The 17,224-nt window shown below is 39.1% G+C and overlaps 1 protein-coding gene across 2 annotated transcripts in view; it reads right to left on the reverse strand.

Annotated features, from left to right (window-relative positions):
• kdm6ba (lysine (K)-specific demethylase 6B, a) overlaps positions 1-17,224 on the reverse strand; it is a 487,454-nt gene that overhangs the window by 452,068 nt on the left and 18,162 nt on the right. For both annotated transcript variants that reach the window (XM_051924045.1, XM_051924043.1), the window contains exon 2: positions 11,911-11,982. The gene's annotated coding sequence lies outside the window, so the exon portion shown is untranslated. The remainder of the gene's footprint in view (positions 1-11,910; positions 11,983-17,224) is intronic.

Raw genomic sequence — 17,224 nt, forward strand, 5'->3', positions numbered from 1 at the left:
AAATCCTTCACCATCAATACTGGTCCTCCTCAGCTTATATTATGTTATAGACTTAACTGTCCAAAACATCCCTATTGTGCTAATTCAGCATCATTAATTGCAAGATGAAGACTACATAATAATCACTATCATTAGTCACATTCAACCCAAGTCAGAATGGCATCTCTCATCGTCATCATTATCAGTCCCATTCAATTCACATTCTTTAAAGCCCCTATTTCATCAGCAGCAGCAGGATCCTTGTGGATCACGCTCAATGTCATCCAAAATAAAGATAGCATTGTGACCTTCATAGTCATCTTCATTCCCATTCAAGCCAAATTACTTTATAGACTTCATCACCCCTACTGTATCATCATCAACATCATCATCAGTCTTGATCGATCTACCATCACCATCACAGTCATCATTCATTACACAAAAATACCACATCTTCACCATCATTATCATCATTATCGTCTTCAGCTGGCCTATTCAATCCAATTAAGAATAAAGATATCATTAAAATCTTCATTGTCAACATCAGTTCTTTTCAGGTTATTATAGAGAACAGGCATCATCATTATCATCACTTTACTGGGGAAGGTACCTATTATTTAAATACAGTGGAGAATAAAAATACAGCATGTTATGCCTTGACTCCTAAAAAACTTTTTTTGCAACAGCCCATTAAGTGATAAGGGGAAAGTGATCAAACTGCAGGAGGCTAAGATTTAAGGAGAAACCTGTGAATGGATGAAGAATAGAATGAAGAAGAGAAAACAACAGGTTTTGGTAATTGGATATTTTTCTGTATTAGGTACCATCTGTATTAGGTAACATCAAGCAGTCCCTCAAGGACAGCTGAGAATTTGTATTTTTAATAAACTATCTAATTAGTGTTGCTTGTTAGTATAAGACTAATTCCGTTGCCTGGTAATTGTCTGTATGGAGTTTGCTGCTTTTGGCCATTTTCATATCTCACATACATACATATACAGTTAAACTAGTCTCGAATGAGTGAGTGTGTGCTGTGATGTACTGGGGTCCCAACTGCATTCTGCGAAGGCAGTGTCCAATGCTACAGCTCTAACCTGGATCAAACTGGTTCAGTAATGGATGAACTATCTCTATTCTGAAACTGAAATATTTGTAAAAGCAGCAGCTCATTTTTAACCATCATACAGGAATTCAGACTCTTGTGCTTGTCACTTGCACCCGTGTTTTTGAATTCTTATCCCTATAGTCAAAAATAAAGTACTCACACACACTTACTGTAGATGAAGAGCCATTGACTTGTTTACAAGAACGGCCCCTAACACTGGGCTCACACGTCCATTTGAGTCTTCTGCATTCAGATATTGAATGAATGGCAGATTGGAATGTCATGTTCAGTTCACTATAGGACAAAAACTTTGTTTAATTTCTCTTTGTTCTTGACATCAACTATCCTGTTTGCTTCCCTACCGAATCATCTGTTATTTTCTGAACCAGATTTTTTAATTATACTATCGAGGGGACCCAGAGACCACCCCTATAGTACAGGCACAAAGCTGAAACCAATTCAGCACAGGGCACACTCATTTGTTTTCAGCAATATACAAGTCATCTATCAGCCTAACACATATCTCCTTAGGATGTGTAAGGATACAAGTGTGACAAATAAAAAAAAAAAAAAAAACATGGACTTGGGTTTAATGAGCAAACTCCACATTACTGCACCATAAATTGCACACATGTTATGGAACTGTGAGGCAAATTAAGGACCATCAATTTCATTTCTGAACCAGCATATTCCAAAAGCACATTGATGGGGATCAGGACATCTCCTAGATAGAAAAGACACTAGACAGGAACACACCATGGGCAGGCCTCAACTCCATCACATGACACACTCCACTTACAAAATACCTAGGCTCCTCTCTTTCGGATCAGTTTAGGATCAGAAGAAAAGAGAACAAGCAAATCTCAAACAGAGCAAGGCTACGATGTAATTTAACAACAGACCTGAGATTTGAGGGAGTGGGCATAAATAACTGCTGTATTTCCACACTGCCTCCTATCATATCAGAAGCTCAGAGTCTCAAAAACACACCCTGAACCCGAGTCTGAGAAAGATGGCGCCCTACATCACTCCCACTAATGCTCATCTTCCCTTCTGACTAACTGAGGACTCTATCTGCTCTTCATCAGCAACTGCCACCCTGCTGTTTAATGAAGTTCTCAACACTGTCAACGGCCCTTTAGCGCAATGCTAGATGAAAGCATCTCATCTATTTAAGTCCCCAAGACAGTTTTCCCAAGTCCCAGTCCCCAGCTTCATTAGCTAAGTTACCAGGAATCTTGGAAACAGTACACAGGCAGAAGAGCAGAGCCTTTAAGAAAGGAACATGAGAAGAATGTCACACGCCTAATTATGAAATATGATGAAGAGCAAAACAGAAATCTGAAGATATAAAACAACATTTAAAAGCTCAAAAGGAATGCCAGAAGTAACTGACAATATTAAAGGAAATGTGGAACTAGAGTGTTGTGAAAAGAAGAAAGTCAACTTGTGGGAAAAGTGGTGGAGGGGAACAATGGAAAGACAAGCCAGTACTGAATAGGGAGAGTCATGAAAAGAGAGAGAAGTCTACTATCAAAGTCACAGCACCCAAGGCATTTTTAAGGTGGTGTTTTTGCTCCCTCTAGTGCTTCAAAGAAGAAATCCATTGCTTAACACAACAATCACACAAATCAGCTTTGTGTGCGTTTATGTGTATGTGTATGTGCATGTGCGCACATGCAAAAACATGTTTATGACTCTTCTCTTAGAACTTTTGTTCAGAAGTGTGTGTGCAAATCATCTCATTATAGTTCCAATAACACCATGCTGCTCAAGTCTGCAGAGACAGAAATCAAGACTCAAATTACTAACACCCTCACCACAAAATTTAAAGATTACAATGTGATCACAGAAAGAATACTAATAGGAAGGATTCCCGTTTAAAACAAAAACACATCTGAAAGGAGCAGCACATGTGTATACAGGAGCAGCAGACCAAGATGTCTGCTCATTACCCGATGACAGCCACACCACCACAAGAATATCAACATAAACATGGATTGTCAGTTAGCCCCCTTGTGTACCTGTGCACTTGACTGTGTTTGTGTTTCCCTCTATACATAGATGTGTATGTTCCCAAGATCTAGGTTCAGTCCTTGGCCTGGTAACTGTGTGAAGTTGTCACACTCTTCCCCCATGTTTTTTTCTCACCACGTACTCCAGTTTTTGCTATGAAAGTTTTATTTATGACAGCTTGTGTCAGCAGGACTGTCATTTACAGAACACAATATTACATAAGAAGGTTGTGACATGAATGGTTTACGACTTACTCTAATGGCCACTGCCACGTTTACTTTATGTACTGTATGGGATAGGAAACCTTCCACAGACATACACAGAATGACCGGTAAACACTGATTACCCTTTGGCTCTTTTGTGGACACATCACTGGTCATGTGAGAGTCAGGTGGCCTAATACAGTATGTGGTGGTGCTGGCTCATTCTGAATCCATATGGACAGGTGGGGCAAGGGAACCTATGAAGATCACAAGGAACATAGGTAACAGCAGTCATATCATGCATTCATAGATAGATAGATAGATACTTTATTATTCCCATCACTTTTCTTTAATCCATCCATAAATTCTATTTTTCAGAGTAGTGCTGGGCAGTATAACCAAAATTCTATATCATGGTATTTTTCAAAATTATCCCGGTTTCATGGTATTGGACAGTATTTTTTTCCCATGCATGAGTGGATGTTAACCACGTTTTCCACTGCAGTTACTGGCTAAGAATAACCTATTCCACTGTCATGAGAATTGTACAATGTACAAAAGAACATTTTAATGTGCACACAAGTATTAATACAGGTTTGCATGGTCCCATAAAGTGATAGTTTTCAAGGGGGTGGCACTAATGAAGAGTAGGAATCACATTGCATGACAGCTGCAGTCAAAATATTGAACCTTTTTATTGAACAATGTTTGCAAACAACTTAAACTAACATTTTGACAACATATTTTCAACCATCCAAAGAGTCATTTAGCCTTAGTAAAATATCCAGAGGTGCTAGTCAAAAGTTATATTGCACTGAACATGTCTTAGAAAAGGAATAAATAGTAAAACAGTTTTTGTAAACCAACTACACTTTGTTAATGTTAACAATCTCTGTCCACTGACATGTTAAAGTGACTTTTTAAACAACTTTACCATCATTAAACTGCATAATATTTAAACAAATACATAAAAACAATAAAATAAATGATGGTGCAACTTCCAGTAATAATACTATTACTTCCAAGACTTCAAAGCCTAGGTGCATTACACAGTATTCACCGAATAAAAATAAAATAAGATAAAACAAGTGCAACTTGGTGACGACATCTTTACCAACTGAACCATCATTAAGGAAAACTGCATTAATATGGACCTTGCTTCAAGCTAAGCTATATACATTAATAATAAAACTGCAACTTGAATTTATAATGCTACTTGTGGTATAGATCCATGGAATCGTATTAGGGTCACGATGAAGAAAAAAAAATACGGACACAGTGAAAAAAAAAACTTTATGTCGAGATTAAAGTCAACATTTCCACTTTATTCTCGTAGTTTATTTTGTCATTAAAGTAGAATGTCGGAAACTAAACTTCATCCTAAAATCAATGTTTAATTCACTAGATTTTCTCAAACCCCGTCATAAGTTATGTAGCACATTAAATGCTTTGTGTTAAGTGTTCCCTGACCCAGTTGTTAATCGCTGTTCTTAAACTGACTTCTTCTTGCACTAAGAGGCAGTGATCACCGCACAGAATACGTTCACTTCATGATATTCCTGTTCTCTGAAAATGTGGAATACTAAGATAATTTTTCATGATGAAATGCATTAAAACAGGTATTAAACATGCACGGTAGTGCTGCTCCCTCGCAGTAAGGGGTCCCCAGGTGTACGTTCAGTGTAGAGAACTTTATGGCAGGTGTGACAAGGTTCCAAAAAACTGGATGTATGAATGGGTATCGCACAGGTTTAACTTAAATATTGTGCAAATGTTGGGTTCATGATCTGGTGGTCGAAGACACGAACACAGAATTCAATAGATGTTCTTCTGAGCGGGCTTACTTTATTGCATGCGTGCTGTCTCTGTCTGACGTATTAAACCCCCAGTTCTTATCCTTCCTTTTTCTTTCTCCACATAATCAATCGCCACATGATAAACATCCTTGTGAAATTAAAACTAGTTATAAACTTAGACCACGGAGTGTTCAGATCTTTAAAAAAAATTTTTGTTATACATATTTAATTATGCCGTCCAATCAGGGTTGTGCCCATCCCAGCAAGCATTGTGTGCAAGGCAGGAGGAAATCCTGAACGTGGTGCCAGCACAACGCAGGGTGAATACAAGCAATATATACACTAGCAGGGTTAATATTTTTTTTTTTTTTGTTCTTTGTTTCGCCTTATACAATTTTTTGTATTAGGAATTTGTTAGTTTTCGCACACCCCTTGGGGTCAGAGTGCAGGGTCAGCCATTGTACAGTGCCCCTGGAGCAATTACAGGTTAAGGGCCTTGCTCAAGGGCCCAGCAGAGTAGCATCTCTTTTGGCAGTGACAGGGATTCGAACCGGCAACCTTTGGGATACCAGCACAGATCCTTAGCCTCAGAGCCACCACTCCCCCAAATATAGCATAACAAAACTCGACATCCTACATGACTTTGAAAGGAAACTGAAGCACGCTGAGTAAACCCACCAGAAAAACATGCAAATTCAAAGCAAGGAACACCCGGGCCCCATTGCTGCAAGGCAGCAGTGCAACCTCCACGCCACCGTGCCCCCACATGATTAATACATGCTTTAATGCATTTCATCATGAAAATTATACCAAGTATTATCTTAGCATTCTAAATGTTCATGGCGCAGGAATATCATAAAATTAATGCATTCTTTGTGCTGCCTGCGCTTCCTCTTAGTGCACGAGTGAATGTCAGTTTAACATGGCTCGGGGAACATAACACAAAGCATATAATGTGCTACATAACTTATGACGGGGTTTGAGAAAATATAGTAAATTAAATATTCATTTTAAGATGAAGTTTAGTTTACAATTTTCTACTTTAATAACAAATTACGATAATAAAGTCAACATGTCGACTTTAATCTCGACAAATAGCGAGAATAAAGTAGAAATATTGACTTCATTCTCGTCATAAGCGTCGAGATTAAAGTGGAAATGTCGAGAATAAAGTCAACATGTCGTCACACTATTACACAGTACCCAGGTACATTACACAGTATTGAAAAAAATACAACTTGGCTTGCAGTATTATCCAGTAGTATAGAAACAGTATTCACGCATGTACTCCGGTGTATGCTTGTTTAGCAGTGTAGCAGTGAAAAAGAGCCCCCTTGCAATACCTCTGTGGCATGTGTTTAGCGGTGTAGCAGTGAAAAAGGTCCCCCTTAAACAGTTTCCCGCTGCGCCACGTTACGAATGTTGTTTAGGCAATTTAAACCGGTGTTGCGGTATAAGAAAAATCTATATCATAACAAAATTAAGAAACAGTTTTCGGTATGAACCGGTATACCGCCCAACACTATTTCAGAGCCTCTTCACGAGTGTTGGTCAGGTGGTCTGTTTTATATAGTGCCTTCTGAAGGTTACCTCTATGACTGAATGTCCTCCCACACCAGAGTATATGCTGCCGGTCAGTATACTCGAGTACATGCACTCATAAACACTAGGCTGTAGACCTTATACACACACTCATATTGTCACAGTTGTCATAATACCAAGTACTCACACACATGCATGCACACATTCATAATATTTGGACAAAGACAACTTTTTTCTAATTTTGGTTCTGTACATTACCACAATGAATTTTAAATGAAACAACTGATGCAGTTGAAATGCAGACTTTCAGCTTTAATTCAGTGGGGTGAATAAAACGATTGCATAAAAATGTGAGGCAACTAAAGCATTTTTTAACACAATCCCTTCACTTCAGGGGCTCAAAAGTAATTAGACTCAAAGGCTATTTCATGGGTAGGTGTGGGCAAGTCCGTCGTTATGTCATTATCAATTAAGCAGATAAAAGGCCTGGAATTGATCTGAGGTTGGTGCTTGCATGTGGAAGATTTTGCTGTGAACAGACAACATGCGGTCAAAGGAGCTCTCCATGCAGGTGAAAGAAGCCGTCCTTAAGCTGCGAAAACAGAAAAAACCCATCCGAGAAATTGCTACAATATTACGAGTGGCAAAATCTACAGTTTGGTACATCCTGAGAAAGAAAGCAAGCACAGGTGAACTCAGCAACGCAAAAAGACCTGGACGTCCACGGAAGACAACAGTGGTGGATGATCGCAGAATCATTTCCATGGTGAAGAGAAACTCCTTCACAATAGTCAACGAAGTGAACAACACTCTCCAGGGGGTAGGCGTATCGATATCCAAATCTACCATAAAGAGAAGACTGCATGAAAGTAAATACAGAGGGTGCACTGCAAGGTGCAAGCCACTCATAAGCCTCAAGAATATACAGGCTAGATTGGACTTTGCTAAAGAACATCTAAAAAAGCCAGCACAGTTCTGGAAAAACATTCTTTGGACAGATGAAACCAAGATCAACCTCTACCAGAATGATGGCAAGAAAAAAGTATGAAGAAGGCGTGGAACAGCTCAGTATCCAAAGCATACCACATCATCTGTAAAACACGCTGGAGGCAGTGTGATGGCTTGGGCGTGCATGGCTGCCAGTGGCACTGGGACACTAGTGTTTATTGATGATGTGACACAGGACACAGGACAGAAACAGCCGAATGAATTCTGAGGTGTTCAGAGCCATGCTGTCTGCTCAAATCCAGCTAAATGCAGTCAAATTGATTGGGCGGCATTTCATGATACAGATGGACAATGACCCAAAACATAAAGTCAAAGCAACCCAGGAGTTTATTAAAGCAAAGAAGTGGAAAATTCTAGAATGGCCAAGTCAGTCACCTGATCTTAACCCAATTGAGCATGTATTTCACTTGTTGAAGACTAAACCTCAGACAGAAAGGCCCACAAACAAACAGCAACTGAAAGCCGCTGCAGTAAAGGCCTGGCAGAGCATTAAAAAGGAGGAAATCGAGCATCTGGTGATGTCCATGAGTTCATGAGTTCAAGACTTCAGGCTGTCATTGCCAGCAAAGGGTTTTCAACAAAGTATTAGAAATGAACATTTTATTTCCAGTTATTTAATTTGTCCAATTACTTTTGAGACCCTGAAATGAAGGGATTGTGTTAAAAAAATGCTTTAGTTGCCTCACATTTTTATGCAATCGTTTTGTTCACCCCACTGAATTAAAGCTGAAAGTCTGCACTTCAACTGCATCTGAGTTCATTTAAAATTCATTGTGGTAATGTAGGGAACCAAAATTAGAAAAAAGTTGTCTCTGTCCAAATATTTATGGACCTAACTGTAAATGAACACACTAAACATATACTTATACACACACACAAACACTTATTCTGTTTTTACATATATACTGTACTGTATACTCAGAACACACTGCCATGCACATACATCTACATGTAAATGTTCTATATATATATATACACACACTCAGCCATGAACACTCATAATCTTTACACACACTTAACACGTGTGTACAGTCTCTGTATATACTGTACCTATAAAAACACATGAATTCTCATTCATGTACACTCATACTTTTTGCACACACATATACTTAATACTTAAATGTACACATGCATAGTCTCAACACACTAACAGACACACACATGCTCACATTCACATGTTCACATTTAAATGTTCACACTCTCCCCTATTTACACACATGCTGATATGTACTGTATATACTGTACACAAAGATACACAAAATGTGATTATCTGACATAAACTACTCTTGTGAAGATACACACATGTACATCTACACATTTGCAAAAATGGTCTCATATCGTACATGCACATGGTGCTAATACAGATACGTACCCATACATTCATACCTACCTCCTCACCTAATTTCTATATGCAAACACACTAAATATTGATCCCCTCCCACAATTCTCAACCCAAGTCTGTCATTCTGGACTACTAATCAGTGCTTTATTGAACACTTAAGGAACTATAGTATTAACAACATTAATTTAGACTACTTTAAACTAGAGTGTGGTACCAGACAAGGATGCCCCTTGTCACCACTGACTTTTGCAATCGCCATTAAGCTACTGGCAATTCATTGTCGAAATGCTATTGAGATAAAGGGGATTATCAGAGAAGTACTGGAACAGAAAGTTTCTCTATGTGCAGATGATATGGTACTGTATATATCAGATCCACAAAACACTGTGCCTGCAGTCCTAACAGAACTAACAGAATTTCAAAAGATTTCTTGGTCTCAGAAATAAATAAAAATAAAAGTGTGCTCTTCCCAGTGAATTCTCAAACATACAATATTAGATTGGACACCTTCCCTTTTATCATCGCAGATCAGTTTAAATACCTAGGGGTAAACATCATAAGTAAACATAAAGCTCTTTATCAACAAAATTTTGCCATCTGTATGGAAAAAATTAAGCAATAGATGGTCAACCCTTCATCTCACTTTAGCTGGAAGAATTAACACTGTCAAGATGAATATCCTTCCTAAGCTTCTCTTTTTATTTCAAAACATTCCAATATACATCAATAGATAATTTTTTAAGAAATTAGATTCAACCATAACCTCATTTATTTGGAATTCAAAACATCCACGTATCCAAAGGGCGACCCTACAAAGACCTAAGGCAGAAGGTGGCATGGATCTACCTAACTTTCAATTTTATTACTGGGCAGCAAATATATAAGCTATAATAACCTATAATATCCTGGACATGGACACAAATTGATGAACATACAGAGGCTTGGTCCACAATACATACACAAAAAAAAAATCATGTAGCACTTCTTTATATTCCCAGCTATGCACCCCAATAAATATGAGTTATCGCCAATATACAAACAACCCAATTGTGCTTCACTCACTCAGAATATGGAACCAATGTATTTTAAGACAAGAAAACTTTTATCCCTGGCACCTCTGCACGAGAACCATCTTTTTCCACCCTCTCAAACATATGCAGTTTTTAATGCCTAGGAAACATTTGGGATTAAATCACATAAAGAGCTGTACATAGACAACGTCTTTCCATCCTACGAACAATTACACTCCAAATTTAACTTTCCAGCAACACATTTCTTTCACTACCTTCAAAGTTGAAACTTTGTTAAACAGAACCTTCCCAATTTTCCTCACCTCCCACCTACCTCTAAGCCGGGAAAAATATTGATCAGTCTCGAGGACTCAGACAGCATTTCTGTAATATATAAAACTATTTTACAGTCCTTCCCTTTCAAAGATCCCAGAGACAGTGGGGAAAGGATCTCTTACTCAATATTTCAGAAAAGGGGTGGAAAGTAGCAATGCACAGAATTCACTCGAGCTCCATATGCACAAAGCATAGAATTATTCAATTCAAAATTATATATCGCGCGCATCTCTCTCATTTAAAATCGTCCAAAATGTTTCCAGGGCAAGATCCAACCTGCAAACGCTGCAATCAAGTTCCAGCCTCACTAGGCCACATGTTTTGGGCCTGCACCAAATTAACATACTTTTGGACCAAAATCTTTAAATGCCTTTCAAACAGCCTTGGTGTCACAATCTCTTCTAATCCTCTAACAGCTGTGTTTGGTGTACTACCAGAAGGGCTTAAAGTGGAGAAGGACAAACTGTAATTGCCTTTACTACACTATTGACATGTAGACTTATCTTGCTCAATTGGAAGAATCCTAACTCTCCTATTCTAAGTCAGTGGGTATCTGATTTTATATACTATTTGAAACTGGAAAAAATCAAATTTGCACTTAGAGAATCTGTACAAATCTTTTTCAAAACCTGGCAGGATCTAATCAATAACATTTTAGAATAAACATTTAAATTGAGGAAGCAGGTTCTGTCCCCTCTTTTACTCCATTTATCTTTATTTATTTATTAATTTATCTATTCACTTATCTTTACTAGCATAAAGTTTTATATTGCTAGCCTAGCTCTCTTTCTCAGGGATGGGGGTTGATTTGTTTATAACCTTTTCTATTATTTTTTTTTGTGTAAAACTTAAATTAAAATTTAAAAAAAATCTGAATTAGCACAGGCTATCATGATCAGCAACCTCAAAACAGCATAAAAAATTACTTCACATGCTTCTATTACCAGTCCCCATTTTTTCAAAGTTTTGTGAAAAGGACTAACTTTGACCTCTCGTATCCCATTAGGGGTGAACCACTGGGGTCAGCTGATGCAGCATGCACAACTTGAAGTCCTTTTCATCATTTTTGCTAAAGATACCTAATGGTTTACTCTTTATTATAAGGGTGTAATTACCTGGCCAAAATATGGCCCAAAAATGGCCTAAACATTAAGAGTTTTTTGGGTCTATACAACCATAAATTGGAGTGAATCCACAAAGAGATTGACATCTTGCATAACTAGACATCAATAAAAGTTCATATCATACAGTATGTGGGGGTTTTCTTGCATCGGTGAGTTGGGACTGACTGAAACTGCAGTGATTTCAAATCATTAATAAGTAATTCTTATGAGCACAATTCATAAAACCTACAGCCACTCTGCTCTAATACTAGTCATGCTGCTAGAGACTGCCCCACATCACAAAGCACATCTCCACCCATTTCATCGGTTCATACAAAGTTAGAGGCTATCTGGGACTCATCAGGGTGGCATGGCCACTCTACGAGTACATTATGCACTGCCCAAAATGAAGCACAAATTTTTCAGCAGCACACTTTGCAGGAACTCAAAACAGTCGTTATTGTACTTACTCATCCAGTGCTTTTCATTGGTTGGATGAAACAGGACTCGAGACCTCAGTGTTTGAGTGAATAGCTTCATGTCTGTAAAGGGAGAAAAATTTGCTGCCATTAGTTTTTTTATATATATATATTCTAATCACGTCGATACTACAGCAGTATAACACTTACAGCTAGAAGCCTGAGGTAACATGCAGGCACCCAGGAATATCTGCTTGGACAGCACTCAGCTACCATAGGAAAGACATTTATAGCTATATTGTCATCAATATTGTCCAGCAAAAATCAGACTACACACATTTTAAGACTGAATTTGTGACTTACTTCATATAGCACCTTTTATACTGAACACCAGACAATGGTTTCAGAGTTCGACCAGTCATAGATACTGGTAACTGAAACTGGTCTGGACTGCACCCTGGTTTCTAAGCCTAGTTAGCACTGCACACTATTTTTATTTTCAGAGGAGTAAAGTCTAGAGCTGAGTTATCATCAATTTCAGAGTGTGGTCAATATGAGAAACTGATATCATTAGACACTAGGCAGCACTCATTCACTCAATTTTTATATAACACCATAAATAAGATGATCACAAATAGGATTACAATACTGCACAGTATGACAAGTAGTTTGCAAAGGAACTCAATCCTCTCTACTGACTCAGAGATACTAACCTCTGATTCTGGCCAATCACAAACAATGGTTTTCAAACTAAGATATAAAATGACCCCAGTTTTAAAATTTGGTTAGTTACAAATGGTGCGTTTTCAATCAATTACTTTTCATATGCCACTATTCATATCATATGGCACAAAGTCAAGGCGATTACAGCACAGTGTCACTAGGACTGCATGTTCTCTGGGCATGAGACTTATGGTCACAAGTACTGAATTTCAAATTTAGTTAGCACAAGACATGGCCCTTTGGTTTCTGAACTTAGTTTGCATTACATTCTAGCTCATGATTCTGGCCAGTTAGATGCACAAGCCCCAATGTCTGGTCAATTACAATTACTGGCTTCTAAGTCTCATGACTGCTGGCCACAGCTTCTGTTTTACACAGTCTGGTTTTCTTCTAAATTATAGTGCTAGTCTCATGCTTTTGTACACTTTTGGCGACACCTTGTGGAAAGTCAGAAACACTGCGCTTTGAAATGGGAAATTTTTGATCACTTTCATTCAACATGATCATGAAGAGTGAGAATTACACCACATCACATTCTCCAATTTAATCCAATTTATGGTCACAAGGCAGGAACCTGCCCTGGCTGGGGCTCCAGTCCATCACAGGACTTACACGCCCACAGGTCCAGTTTAGAGTCTTTAATACACCTAACACACAATAATTTGTGTAGAACAGCTGGAACACTTGAAGGAAAACCACACATAGACCATGACTGCATGTTGGATTCAAACCCAGAACACTGAATTCAAGCACTAACCACTGTGTTACCCAGCAAGGAAACAGCCCCAGTACAAATGGTAAGGAAACTATTATATTAATGAACTTAATTATTATTTATGTCATAGTGGGTAGACTGCATTTTCAACCTCATTAGATTTAAATTGTGCAATTAATTATAATAAGAAATTTCAATACAGCGGTAGAGTTTAGTGGCATCTTGGCTCTGATTATAATAAAATGTACATGAAGGGTCCACCATTGCACTGACACAGAGTTTAGAGGAGCAGCCACACAGGTCAAGCATTCTGGGTTCAAATCCCATGCATGTGTGTTGTTTGTGTGGTATAAGATCCTCTACATTCCCAGCAGATTTCCTTTCTGTGTTTTCCTCGTAAATCCCCAAAGACATAAATATGAATTAATGAGCCTTATGATGGCCTGCCACCCAATCAGGGGTTGGTTCTTGCCTTGTGCTCCATACTGCTAGGACAGGCTCTTGTTCATGACTGCAAATTGGATTAAGCAGGTTTGAGAACATTATTTATCTTATTTTTGCGAGTGAATTTTTTTTCCTTAAGTGAGTAACAAGCTGCACAGCCTCCAATCAAATTAGATGGCAAACTTGTAGTTTTATTTTTTGTTTATGATCAGAATAAGAAGTTTCACATACAAGTTCTCTTGATTTCAAAAACTTACTGTCTTAATCATGCATTTATGGCAGCTATTTGATTATTGGGCTCATGAGGCTCCCCCTAGTGGTTATATGGAGATTCCGCATTAGGCAGTAAAGCAAAACTGTGCTCTTTTAGCATTTCAATTTGATGCTGTCACTCTGATTTCAAAAAGGATTCTACTTAAGATTCTGCCCAAATGGACATGGGCACAGTTTGGGCTTGCTTTTGAGGTGGGTGGAAATGGGGGGGGGGGGTCATCCCATATCAAGACTGGACTCTCAAAAAGGGCTATGGTTTATAAAAAGGGTGACCTGTGGTTCTTATTGATTTCAATTCAGTTTAGTGAAAGTGAACACTCTGAAATACACATTGAATTGCAGATCTTTAAATGCCCAATACTCTTTCAGAGGAAGATCCAAGTACATTAGAAAAATAAGCACATCCAATTATTTAGAAAAGGCCAGTCTTTATGAGTTGTGATAAAGTCAAGCAAAATGACAGCTTTTATTGGGTTACTAAAAAGATTACAATATGCAAGCTTTCGACGCAACTCAGGCACCTTCTTCAGGCAAGATGACCTTATAATGAATAATGAATGTTGCACAGTATATAGTTAACTGATCCAAATTATAAATGTTGCACAGTATACAGTTAACTGATCCAAACAAAGGAAACAACTTCATAAATAGTCTGAATTGGGTCACACCACATATTGCCAAGACAGCACAAGTTCACTTCAAGTGTGTGGAACAGCACTGGGAGAATGTGACACTTCCTGACATCTCGATTCAGCACCACAACATCAAAAAGTTCAAGGAGAGTGGGTTTTCACTCTTGATTTCCCGAAGTTGATGTCTTTTCCACAAACGTCCATGCCAACATCACCTCCATCACTATTCCTTGTAAAATTTCAGCAAGACAAGCAATTTGCCTCACTCAAGCTCCCAAAAATCGTGTCGTTGTCAAAGTCAGTTAGGACAGACCAAGAAACCAGTTCACCACAGACTCACTTTGAAAGGGTCAAATGAGGGCAACACACACATCTTTTGGAATTTGGAAGGGAAACCAACACAAACAAGGGGGGAACATGCAAACTCCACATGTACGATGACAAGTCACAAGATGTGAACTCAGACAATGGATCAGTGATAACTGCTAAAATACAATACTACATTTAACAATTGAACAGCACACGTTTAAGAATAAAACCATATACAGCAACTACAAGACACACTACTGATCAACATCTGGACAGCAAGTGCCAGGTTGCCTGAAAATGGGTGGCACAGAGGCTAACGCTTGAGCTCCACAACTCAGGTGTCCTTGGTTCATGGCCACTGTGTGAGGAGTTTGCATATTCTCCTTGTGTCTTTCTGTATGTATTTCCATGTGCTACGGTTTTCAAGAAATATCTCTAAAAGTGTGCAACTGTTTTCTTAGTTTGAGTGGTTGGGGCCCTGAAATACACAACCACTCTGTCCAGTTTCCATCTCTACCTTGTGCCATCTGCTGCCATGATAAGAAACAGCTCAGTAAGACCTTGAACTATGTAAGCATATATTGAAATGTAATGTTTTAAAGGATGATTGGAGACTCTGAATGTTCCATTGGTGTTTTTATGTCCTTGGACTATTCAACTGTTAACAAAATTACATTTGAATTAAGAGAATCAATAAAAGTCTTTTCTGTGACAAACAGTTCATAGAGTCTAAGGACCATCTGACGTGAAATGAAACTGCATGCTCAGTATTTTGGCTTTATCGTCTACTGTTATGATCACTGAAGAGGTTTTTATATCAAAATATTATCAAATCCACTTAATCCAAGTCAAGGTTGGGACCTCACAAACAAAGGCCAATCTGAAATTGCCAATTCACCTGACCTGTATATCTTTGGGCATATACTGTATGAGAAAAAGACACTTGGGACGTGAACCTAAGAGGGAAGGTCTGTGAAAGGTAAGCAACCACTGGTTACTGTCCTACTGTACTTCCTTACTGAATAGCTATTATAAAAATAATAAAGACTGATGAATGAAATCCTGCTATCCAGCGTCTGAACCAGATAACTACAATACATGGACTCGTACAGGCAGTGCTGGGTGCAAATCTACAGCTGAATTAGCAAGAAAAAAGATCACCACTTTGCATTACCAGATTTCAGTGGAGTGAAACAGAGTGTTGTTTCCAGGTTGTAATTCCTAATTTTCAGGTATTATCTAAAAGGAAGTAAAACTGTTCCAGACAATAATGAGGAGGATGGGGTTTTGATGAGAAGATCAGCACAACATATTCAGTTGTCCTGTCTGACATACTGATGAGAAGTGAAGGTTCCCAAAGGGCCACCATCTACTACAATACTTGCCTCTATGGTTCTGAGGAGGTTGCTGACTGCACTACTGACTATATCAACTTCTGTATGGACATTGTAGTTCCAGTAAGAACAGTACGCTGCTATGCTAACAACAAGCCATGGATTACAAGTGACATCAAGGGCCTTTTGAACCAGAAGAAAAGGGCTTTTAAAGGCGATGATCAGCATGAGCTCAAGCACATGCAGAAAGAACTCCAAGTCCAACTCAAGGCGGCGAAAGAGCAGTACAGGAGAAAGCTGGAGCAGAAGTTGCAGAACAACAGCATGAAGGAAGTGTGGGACTGAATGAAGATCATCACTGGCTGCAGCTCGAAGAGGGGTGCCACCATCGAGAGAGCAAACCTGATGAACAACTTCTTTAACAGGTTTGACCACCCTAACCCATTCTCACCTCGGAGTACTGCACCCTCCACCCATCCTTCTGCTGATACCAGCATAGGAGAGAGTTTCCCCCCACTCACAATTACAGCAGCCCAGGGAAGCAGAGAGCTGAGGAGACTTCATGCCAGCAAAGAAGCGGGTCCAGATGGAGTATCGCCCCGACTGCTGAATGCCTGTGCACTGGAGCTGGGGAGTCGTCTACAGCGCATCTTCAACCTGAGCCTGGAACAGGGGAGAGTCCCCAGGCTTTGGAAAACATCTTGCATCACCACAGTCCCAAAGGTATCACGTCCTAGTGAGCTGAATGACTTCCGGCCTGTCGCTCCGACGTCACATGTGATGAAAACCATGGAGCGGCTGCTGCTTCACCACCTGAGGCCACAGGTCCGCCACGCCCTCGACCCTCTGCAGTTCGCATACCAGGAGAAGGTGGAAGCGGAGGATGCCATTATCTATATGCTACACCGATCCCTCTCCCACTTGGACAGAGGCAG

Source organism: Erpetoichthys calabaricus, chromosome 3 (assembly GCF_900747795.2).
Source record: "Erpetoichthys calabaricus chromosome 3, fErpCal1.3, whole genome shotgun sequence".
In the NCBI taxonomy this organism is placed as follows: Eukaryota; Metazoa; Chordata; class Cladistia; order Polypteriformes; family Polypteridae; genus Erpetoichthys; species Erpetoichthys calabaricus.